The 10000-nt window shown below is 40.2% G+C and overlaps 1 protein-coding gene across 1 annotated transcript in view; it reads left to right on the top strand.

The window, feature by feature from the left end:
- Positions 1-8864: 8864 nt before the first annotated feature.
- The window catches only part of LOC135209256 (homeobox protein prospero-like), a gene marked incomplete in the record, with an annotated part of 1606906 nt that continues 1605770 nt past the window's right edge, over positions 8865-10000 (top strand). The window contains 1 exon segment of the mRNA XM_064241965.1: positions 8865-9275.

Raw genomic sequence — 10000 nt, 5'->3', positions numbered from 1 at the left:
GTTAATTCATGACTCCGTGTGGAAATCTTATGAAATGAACGTGACATTGTGTTTTATTACTGGTTTATATATATATATATATATATATATATATATATATATATATATATATATATATATATAATATATATAATATATATATACACCCATACATACATATATGTGTATATATACACATATTTCTTTAGTTTTTATGTTCTGTGTAACTTTTTTTAATCGGTAGATCCATATGCTTTGTTTATTTATTTATATATATATATTTTTTTAAATATTTAGATTCCTTAATTGTAGGTTTTTCGTTTGATATTCGATATGTAGATGCAATTTTTTTGGCTTTTGGCTTTAGCTCGACCGCCTGTAGATGTACTAGCTTCTGGTTTCTACTGGATTTTAATATCTAGATGTAATTTCAAGTTTGTTTTGATGTAGTGTTGCTGTCATTTCTTGTGGTATCTTTATTAGGTATCTTTATTAATCTTTCAAAGTCATAATTTTTGTTTGTCTCTGATGTTTTTCTTTTATATCTCAGTTTTTTTTTTTTTGATGTCTTGAAAATTTTGATGATTTTGTCCAAAAAAAAAAAAAAAAGATAAAAAAGTTAAATAAATAGATGGTGAAAATCCATTCATCGTATTGACTGCATGTTTGTAGGGTCAACAGTGCAGACGAGTTAGAACACAGTTCTGCGTGGTGTTGCTTGACGTGATATGTATGTTGCAATGCTCTCTCTCTCTCTCTCTCTCTCTCTCTCTCTCTCTCTCTCTCTCTCTCTCTCTGAACATGGTCGTTTGACTCTGTATTAACCTGAAAAGAGATTTATTGATTTATTCTTTCAGTAGTAGTATTTTTTTTATATTAAAATCAATATATATAATATCTTTTTTTTTTATTCAAGTTGATCTTCGAAGATAAGGAACTTTGAAGTTTGTATATTAGATGTAAAATCGATTTTGGCACCTAGATGCACATATTTTGCACATTTTTTGTGTGTAATGTCGATGTTGGGGCCATATTGTACATTTTTTTTCACATTTTATGTGTCCACTGCTTCTTCCTATTACCAGAGATCAGTGAATTTCCCAGAACTCCCATTATTCTCAGTACTTCGTTGTCACATCTATCGTAGATTTTTGTTTTATAAAAGCGATACCCGAAGTATTTTTTTTTTTATCACAGATAATATTAAGTGACATTTATCCTAATTAATATGACCACCATCAACAAATTCGTTCGTAAGATTTAGGCCTTTAAGTCGTGTAATAGCTTTTTTTTATGTAATTGTAGTCTTAAAATCCTAGTTAATGTTCGAAGAAGAATGAAAGTTTACGCCTGAATGTAAGACTTTTAGCCTTTCACTTGTTTATGGTAATATATTAAGTCTTTTCGACTAGACATAATGTTGGTTCATATATTCTTATATTTACTCATATTTGAAGCATGGAATGTCAATACCAGTATGATACGGTGTTTAATTTGAATTGAATATAGAATTTCGGCCAAAGGCCAAGCGGTGGGATCTATAAAGGAAATTGACAGTCGAAAGCTTACAAAGGTGTAACGAAGAAAACCTCCAATCAGTTCCAGTATGAGTCAATTGTTAGGAGAGGGTGGAAAGTATAAGATGGAAGAAAGAAAATACGAACAGAGGTACCGTCAGTGTCATCTTTTCGAACGAAATTTGAACAGTCAGTTCACGGAGGTGAAATGTGACTTCTAATATACCAATTCAGTCTTGTTGCGGACAATTTTGAACGAATTTTTTTTTTTTTTCGAAGTATGAAATCTGAGCAAAATTAGTTCACCTTCACGGTATGTTACGTTTGTTACACTAATTCCATGTTTATCGTGTAAAATCTGAACTAAGCCTACGTACCTTGATGTAACGTGACTGTTATATAACAACAATTCAATCCTTTCCGATGTATAACGTCTGAACAAAGCCAGTTCGCCTTGACGCGTTGTTTCTCTTGTCATATGAATTCAGTCCTTTCCTAAGTATTAAGTCTGAACAAAGTCAGTTCGCTTTGATGTAATGTTTCTCTCGCTGTAACAATTCGGTACTTTTTGAGGTCTGCAATGTGAACAAAAGCAGTTCGGCTTGGAATATTGTTTCTCAAATGATACCAGTGTAGTCCTTTTCGAAGTGTGAAAACTGAACAAAGCCAGTTCGCCTCGACGTAAGGTTTAACGAAATTTGAACAAAGCCAGTCCGCCTCGACATAATGTTTCTTATACCAATTTCATTCCTTGTCGAAGCATGAAATCTGAACAAAGCCAGTTCGTTGCTTCTCACATTATACCAAATTCCATCCCTTATCGAAGCATGAAATCTGAACAAAGCCAGTTAGCTGTTTCCCATATTATACCAATTCCATCCCTTATCGAGGCATGAAATCTGAACAAAGCCAGTTCGTTGCTTCTCACATTATACCAATTCCATCCCTTATCGAAGCATGAAATCTGAACAAAGCCAGTTCGTTGTTTACCATACTATACCAATTTCAATCGTGTTCAGAGTATGAAATCTGAACAATACAAATTCGGCTTGACGTACTGTAAACCTGGTATACCAACGAGTCCTTGAAGTGACGTTATTCCTTAATATGACCAGATAGTCTGCAATGGCGACACATTTCATCGAGTTCTGTCCAAGCTGGACAACACTTGATGAATTGGGTATCCGTCGTCCGTGCCCAGATGAATTGTCTAAGCCATCATGGCGCAAATCCCGAGGTGTCGCCTTGCCAAGCTGATGGTTTGGGATGGTCCCATACGATATTAATAATAATAATAATAATAATAATAATAATAATAATAATAATAATAATAATAATAATAATAATATTTAATAATAATATCAACACCGACGACGACCCCTGCTTGACCTGGACCAGAGGAACGCCTTTCCATACACCAGTATTCTGATAATACCAGTTTTTGATTAATAAATCCTGTTCTAAATAACATATCACTTTCAGCATTATTCCTAATATGAATATTGGCCAATTATTGCGAAGTATCGCTGAGCCAGAAAAGCGAGTAATAAGAAAAATAGAAAAGATAATATATAAGATTAATTCGCTGAATTTTGCCATCTTATTCAACAGTATTATTATTATTATTATTATTATTATTATTATTATTATTATTATTATTATCATCAGTAGATGAAACCTGTTCATATGGAACACGCCCACAGGGCGACTGGCTTGAAATTCAAGCTTCCAAAGAAACTACGGGCTGCTCTATGGGCAAGAGCCCGTGCTGGCATAAGGCCAGCTCAATGGAAAACACTAAAACAACATTCCAAAGAAATATGTGTTCATTAGAAAGAAGTAAGAGGAAGTAAAGTGGGTTACACAAAGAAGAGATCCCACCTGTCAAAAAGAGAGAGAGAGAGAGAGAGAGAGAGAGAGAGAGAGATGATTAATTAATAGATAGAATGATAAAAATATTAAAATGCAAGAAGAATAGTATGAAGGTAGTAATGCATTGCATTTGAGGCCTGTACCGAGGGGTGGTGGGTTGAGGGGGGGGGTTGTGGGTGTCGAACGCCCACCCCTCCAAAAAATTTCTGGAAGTCCATATTTTCAAGTATTTCATCTTGTATATCCTATAAATTCAATGACATTTATAGAAGAAAAGGTTCAGTTTTGGGACACCCCCCCCCCCCCTTTAAAAACTCTTGGTACGGGCAACTGCGCGTCATCCAACGGTGTGAGGAATAACGAACCTCTGGAATTGAGCAGTTCGACAGAGAGGCATATTCACTGCATATTGGCGCTGCTGTTTAACAAATTTAAGGAACCCTTCATTTTATTACAGTGATGCAAACTCTTTGAGGTTGTCATTGTGATTCATCGTTTATTCGCCGTGTAATAATGAACACTGGATTCGTGATTTTATCTAGTTACCGGCAAATGATGTTAACTTTTTTTTATATATATAGCACTCTCCTTTTTGTTAGTAGGGTGCTAAATTATCACGACTAGATGATGATTCACGTACTCCTCGTGGTTTCTGGTGAATTTAAAGATATATCGATGTTTGTTACTGGTTCTTTTCGACAGTTGATATTGTAATTTTCTTTTTATTAATGTCGTTTTTTTATTTTATTTTTTTTTTCGTCCTAACCGGATCTATTCCTTCTTAGGAGAAAATTTCAGTATTTTATCTTCGTCTTCATACCAGACAGGATGATTCAGATGGCCATGTTTTGATGGTCACTCCAGGAAGTTTGTTCCAGGTGACGCCTTCATGGAATCCTTTAAAAGAAGTTTCTTCCAAGAGACCTCTATGCGAACACCTGTTTCAATAAAAAGTTTATTCCAGAAGACCTTGTCATAAAAATCATTCCAGGAGGTTTTTCCAGAAGAGCTCATCACGGAAATCCTTCCAAAAAGGTGACCTCGTTATGAATTTTATTTCCAGACTATATTGCTCCAGATCACCTCTGCATGAAAAAATTCAGAAAAAATCGTAATCCCTATGACCTCCAGGTGATCTCGTCATTTATGTCATTTCCAGAAAATTGTTCCAGATGACCTGTGCTTGGAAGAAATTAAGAAAAAACTTTCCCGATAACCTAGTGTGGAAAACCATTCAGGGAGGGGAGGTTCTAGAAGGCCTGTACTTGAAGGCATTAAAATATTCAGGGCAAATAAGGAAAGCAGGTTCCAGTTTACATCTGCTTTGAAAGACCTACTGTGAAAACTGGTTCCAGATGACCCCGACTTGAAGGATAGCATTTATTTGATATACATTTTGGAAGAAGAGATTCCACCTAACCTCGTCTGTAAAGCTACTTCAATAGGCTTATTTTATTGGATCTCATTTTGAAAGTCATTAAAGGGAAACAGGTTCCAGATGAAAGCAGGTTCCAAGTGACCTTATCTGGAAAGCCATTCAAGGAAAGCAGGTTCCAGGTGATCTTATCCGGAAAGATATTCAGAGGAAGCAGGTTCCAAGTGATCTTATCTGGAAAGCAGGTTTCAGATGGCATCTGCTTGAAAGACATTCAAGGAGAAAAAGTTCTGTAGGTGACTTTTGGGAAAACAGGTTCAAGCATACATCATCAGGAAAACCATTCCAGGAAGCTTTTTCGTATTGCTGGACCTCATTTTGAAATTATTGTCGGGAAACAGGTTTCAGATGAACTGGGCTGGAAAGCCATTCCGAGAAGTTTCTTCCAGATGACCTCCTTTGCAACCCATTTAATAAGAAAGAAATGCTTCCAGACCAAGTACTGAAAGCTATTCCAGGGAAAAAATTGGTCGCGGATGACTATTTGAAAGTCATTACAAGAAAAACCGTTTCAGATAATCTCGCCATGAAAATCATTTTGTGGAAAAATTGTAAAAAATTGTATGACTGCACAGAGTTAGTTCAGTAACAGAGAAGCGTTTTGCATCGAGTCAGCCACTGGATAGTTCTTACAACATTAATTACATTTGCTAACCCCCTATTCAGGGGAAGAGGTCAGGCTGGGGGATTCGTGGATGATGATGATGATGATTATGAGGGAGGGGTTAGCATATATAAACGGGAGAGGGGAGGAGGAGGAGGGTTTTAGAGGGGAGCGAAAGGGGGTGGGGTGGTTAAGTTGGAAAAGAGAGTTGGGGGTGGGGGGGGGGGGGACGGGGGAGGAGTAAAAAGAGAGACTGGAGAGTTGTGTGTATAATGTGGGGTGGGATCTCTCGGCGCGCTGTCCCAAATGTTCTGACATCGATTCATGATATTTTGAAAAATGAAAGAAAAAGAAGGAAAAAAAGAGTTGCCTGTGCTTTTCGCTGCGGAGTTGACGGTTAGCGCCTTTCGTTAATTCAGGAGGAATGTCGAAGTGATTTCTCTCTCTGTCTCTGTCTCTGTCTCCCTCGCTTCGTTCGAGGCTGCGTGCGTGACATGGCATCTTGCAAGCAAGCGGTTGAGCCCTGACCATCTTGGGCGCCTGCAAAAGCAAAATCATTTGACTCTTCGGAAAAGTGGGAGGCTCATTATCGTGGATCAGGCAGCGCTCTGTTGCATTGCATCGGCGAGGAGTGCATTTGCCCACGTCTCGATAATTACACATAATTTCGACATCATTAACTCCAAGGAAAGTTTCTGGAACGACTTTCCTCGCTGCCCAGGGGCGTCGGAATGCCAGGAGCCGACCGAGGACCTCCAAGACGACCTCATTAGCGATTGTCATGTCCTGGAAAAAAAAAAAAAATCCTTTGACAGGAATCGACGTCCACGTGTTGTGTGCCTCGGAGCAGCGTGGCGACTGGTGGGGTGGGTGGCTCCTCTCGCCCCCCCCACCCCCTTTCCAGTCCCTTTCTGCCTCCCTCCCTGCTACCCCCTTCCCCCTCATTTCCCCTCGCCCCTTTCCCCTCGGGTAGGCGCGTAAAAAGTTGCAAGTAGTGCCTGTCGCCGTAGCGGGCTGCCTGCCTGGCCGTATGCCGCCAGTACTTGCAAGCGGTTGCTTTGGCCTGTGATAATATTATAGCTCTCTCGCGTCGCCAGCACCAGCAAGCAGCCTGCTGCCTGCCTTCCTGCCTGCCTGCCCGCCCTTCCTGCCTGCCTGCCCCCTCCCCTCCTTCCCCCACCACCACTGCTGGCGATCCCGTTCGCGCTGCCGCGGCTGCTGCTGCTACTGATGGTGGTGGTGCGGATCTGACTCCCGCCGGAGTAGTGAGAGTAGGTCGGAGCACCGTCACCCACCGTGTCCCTGGTGCATCTGAGAGTCGGGTGGTTTGGTCAGGGCCTCTCTCTCTCTCTCTCTTTCTCTCTCCCCTCGTCGTCGTCGTCGTAGGCAGCGGCATTGGTGGTGGTGGTGGTGGTGTGTGTGTGAGTGAGTGAGTGTGTATGTGTGTATGTGTGTCGGCCCGTCGTCGGAGGGGGTCTCCCCCCCTCCCCCCACAACCACCCGTGGCCCGGCCCGCTGCTGTCATGCGCTGGCTGATGTAAAACTGTGTGTTCCGTGGACTCTCACTTTCTACCGCAGTTGGAATGTTTGTGTGAGTCGTCCAACCACACTGCCCTACTGGTGGAAAATATCTCTCAGGACGGATATTGCCTCATCCCCGCGGCCGAGGGAAGGCTGAAAAAAATAATAATAAAAAATATTAAGACGGCGGACAGGAGTCGAAAGCCCTACTACTACTACTACTACTACTCCTCCTCTTCTTCTTCCTCCTCCTCCTCCTATACCTCCTACTACTACTACACCACCTCCTCCTCCTGCTGCTGCTCCACCTCCTCAGGGAAGGCTGCCCAAGTAAGTGGCGTGCGGCTCCGTCCGTCCTTTCCCCTCAAGTCGACTTGCCCGCGCGACAAGCACGTGTAGATGCAGCCCAAGTTTCTCGCCAGATATCTCGGCTCGTGATTGGCATTTCTCGGGTGACGTCACACTTCTTCGCTGCTGCTCAGCCAATCAGGGGCCGAGAGGGTCCGCCCGAAAGTCGTCGGTCCGTCCGGCACCCTCCTCAGCAGCAGCAGCAGCAGCAGCAGAACAGCAACAACAGCAACAGCAGCTCTGGAGGAGACGAAGATGAATAGAGTGTGTGTGTGCGTGTTTATTATTATATATATATGTATATATATGTCTTTATGGGGGTTTGATGGTCATAACATTAATCCCCCAGTTATGAGTCATTATTCAATGTCTATAATGAGGTGAAGGCATTATGATGATCACGATGATGATGATGATGATGATGATGACGACGACGATGATCACATTATCTGCCTTAGAGTCTTGTCTTGCTGCTGCCTAGGAAGCATTACATTATAGACGGCAGCCCGGTGAGGATTACACCTGTTTTAATTGCTTTCGGGAAACTTAACCATCAATTTTGGAGTCTCTCACTCGCCCGCGTCCGGGATTTTATTTACGGCTCCGATTCGGGGAAGAGAGAGAGAGAGAGACACACATACAGAGAGAGAGAGAGAGAGAGACAGAAAGAGAGGGATAGAGATAGAGAGAAAGACACAGCGCCTCTGCTGGTGGTGGTATACTAGAGTCCTCCGGTAGTCCTATAGAGACTCTAGGCTCTATTATAGGCTCTATGTAGTCCCTGTGTGCGCATTGGTGCTTCAACACGGAGCTCTGGTTACCACGTTATTATGTACTGTATTGATGATTAAAGTTTAACGTCAGCGGAACAACAGCAGAAGCAGCATCACAGCAGATGCAGCATCGGAGCAGCTGCACAACACAGCCAGAAGCAAAGCAGAGCGCAGCATATTTATTATATAATATGATATCTTTGCCAACACATACGTAAATGCATGATTAAATTCGACAACGACCAACGATCCCACAATAAGACGATACGCTATCATTATCCTCTGGTAGATCACGTCGCTGTCATTTCCTGGGATCATTTTGCACTTAGGATATATTTATAGCTTTCCCCATTATTATTATTATATTATTATTATTATTATTATTATTATTATTATTATTATTATTATTATTTTATTTAGCGGTGCTCAGAGGAAGGTGATTGTTATTTTTTCTTCCTTTATTTATTTATTTATTTATTTTTATTTTTCCCATTTTGAAGTGAAATTGTGATTGAGGAAAATGTCTTATTTGGTTTACATGAACCAGAGTGAGTGAGTGAGTGAGTGAGCGTGACTGGGTGAGTGTGGAATTACTTTGATGGATGACATCTAATTGTGAATTTTATGTGTAATGATAGATTTCGGGACTGACTATATACCACCACGGCTACTGGGACTTATAATAATACTACACGATTACTGATACTATCAAGGCATCGCTTTATGGAAACAGAATTTGCGATCAAGATCGAGTTACACCGTTGTATATTTTTTAAAATATATTTCTTCTTTTTTTTTTTAAAGTTCGGAAGATCTGTGAAACCCCGTTTCTGAAAACTGCTTAGCGAGAAAGGGAAAGCAGAAACCGCAGAGGAGAAACCTCCGAAAGAAACCACATTTGAAAACAGAAACCTAATAGATTGATTGCATTCTGAAAGAAAAAAAAAACGGAAATAAATAAACGAATTGTTTGTTATCAGTGTAAACAGTGCGAAGAAGGAGAGTAGACCAAGAGATTGAGATAGAGAAACAAGGTGGAAAGAAAAAAAAAAAAAAAGAGGATAAAAAAGGAGAAGGAATTATAATAAAAATAGCAACACTAATAATAATAATAATAATCTCCTACTACTTCGTCCATTTCACAATGCCAGCCGGTTTCCATGGAAACGCTCCAACGACCAAGAACGATCGTTTTGGGGGCAAAATAGAAGATCGTATGACGTAAGGTATTGTTACAATTTCATGTACACGACTTACTTGCACACATACTATACACTTCCTCTGTTCGATAGATCTACTAGTGCTGTATATACGTAGTGAATTGACAATGGCTTCGTTGTACATTCACGTGCATAAAGTTAAGTGTGTATGTGTATGTATGTATATATAAGTTATATATATATACATACATACATTCACCCGCTTGTATTACATATTTACACTATATAAAATATATGTATATATGTATGTTATATATATAATACATACATACATACATACATACATACATACATACTGTATGTATGAATGTATGCATGTATGTATATACGTACGCACACAGCCACACAGCATTCCATGTATACTGTCCTAAAAGCCGAAACATACCGTCAAATTGCTAGCGCGGAGATATCCGTAGCAGAGTGGATAGCATCAATAACACGGTATATAATTTTTTTGATGTCTGTGAGAAACAATTTAACTCTCTCTCTCTCTCTCTCTCTCTCTCTCTCTCTCTCTCTCTCTCTCTCTTAAGTTTCAAACCTTTCACTTATATTAGACCGTTCGATTATCACGCATCTTTTAGCAATAAATTGTTAAGTTACTCTTCCTTGGGGGGGGGGGGGGGGGGGTTGGCGGTTTGATTAGAGGGTTACATAACAGCAAATTTCTCTGCAAGAGTTTCGGTAATTTTCCCGTAGAGTTCTTATTTATACGTAGTATACTGACCCCT

Source organism: Macrobrachium nipponense, chromosome 37, assembly GCF_015104395.2.
Source record: "Macrobrachium nipponense isolate FS-2020 chromosome 37, ASM1510439v2, whole genome shotgun sequence".
Taxonomy (NCBI): Eukaryota; Metazoa; Arthropoda; class Malacostraca; order Decapoda; family Palaemonidae; genus Macrobrachium; species Macrobrachium nipponense.
Note: the sequence above shows the minus strand (reverse complement) of the source record. Positions and strands in the feature narration are given on the sequence as shown.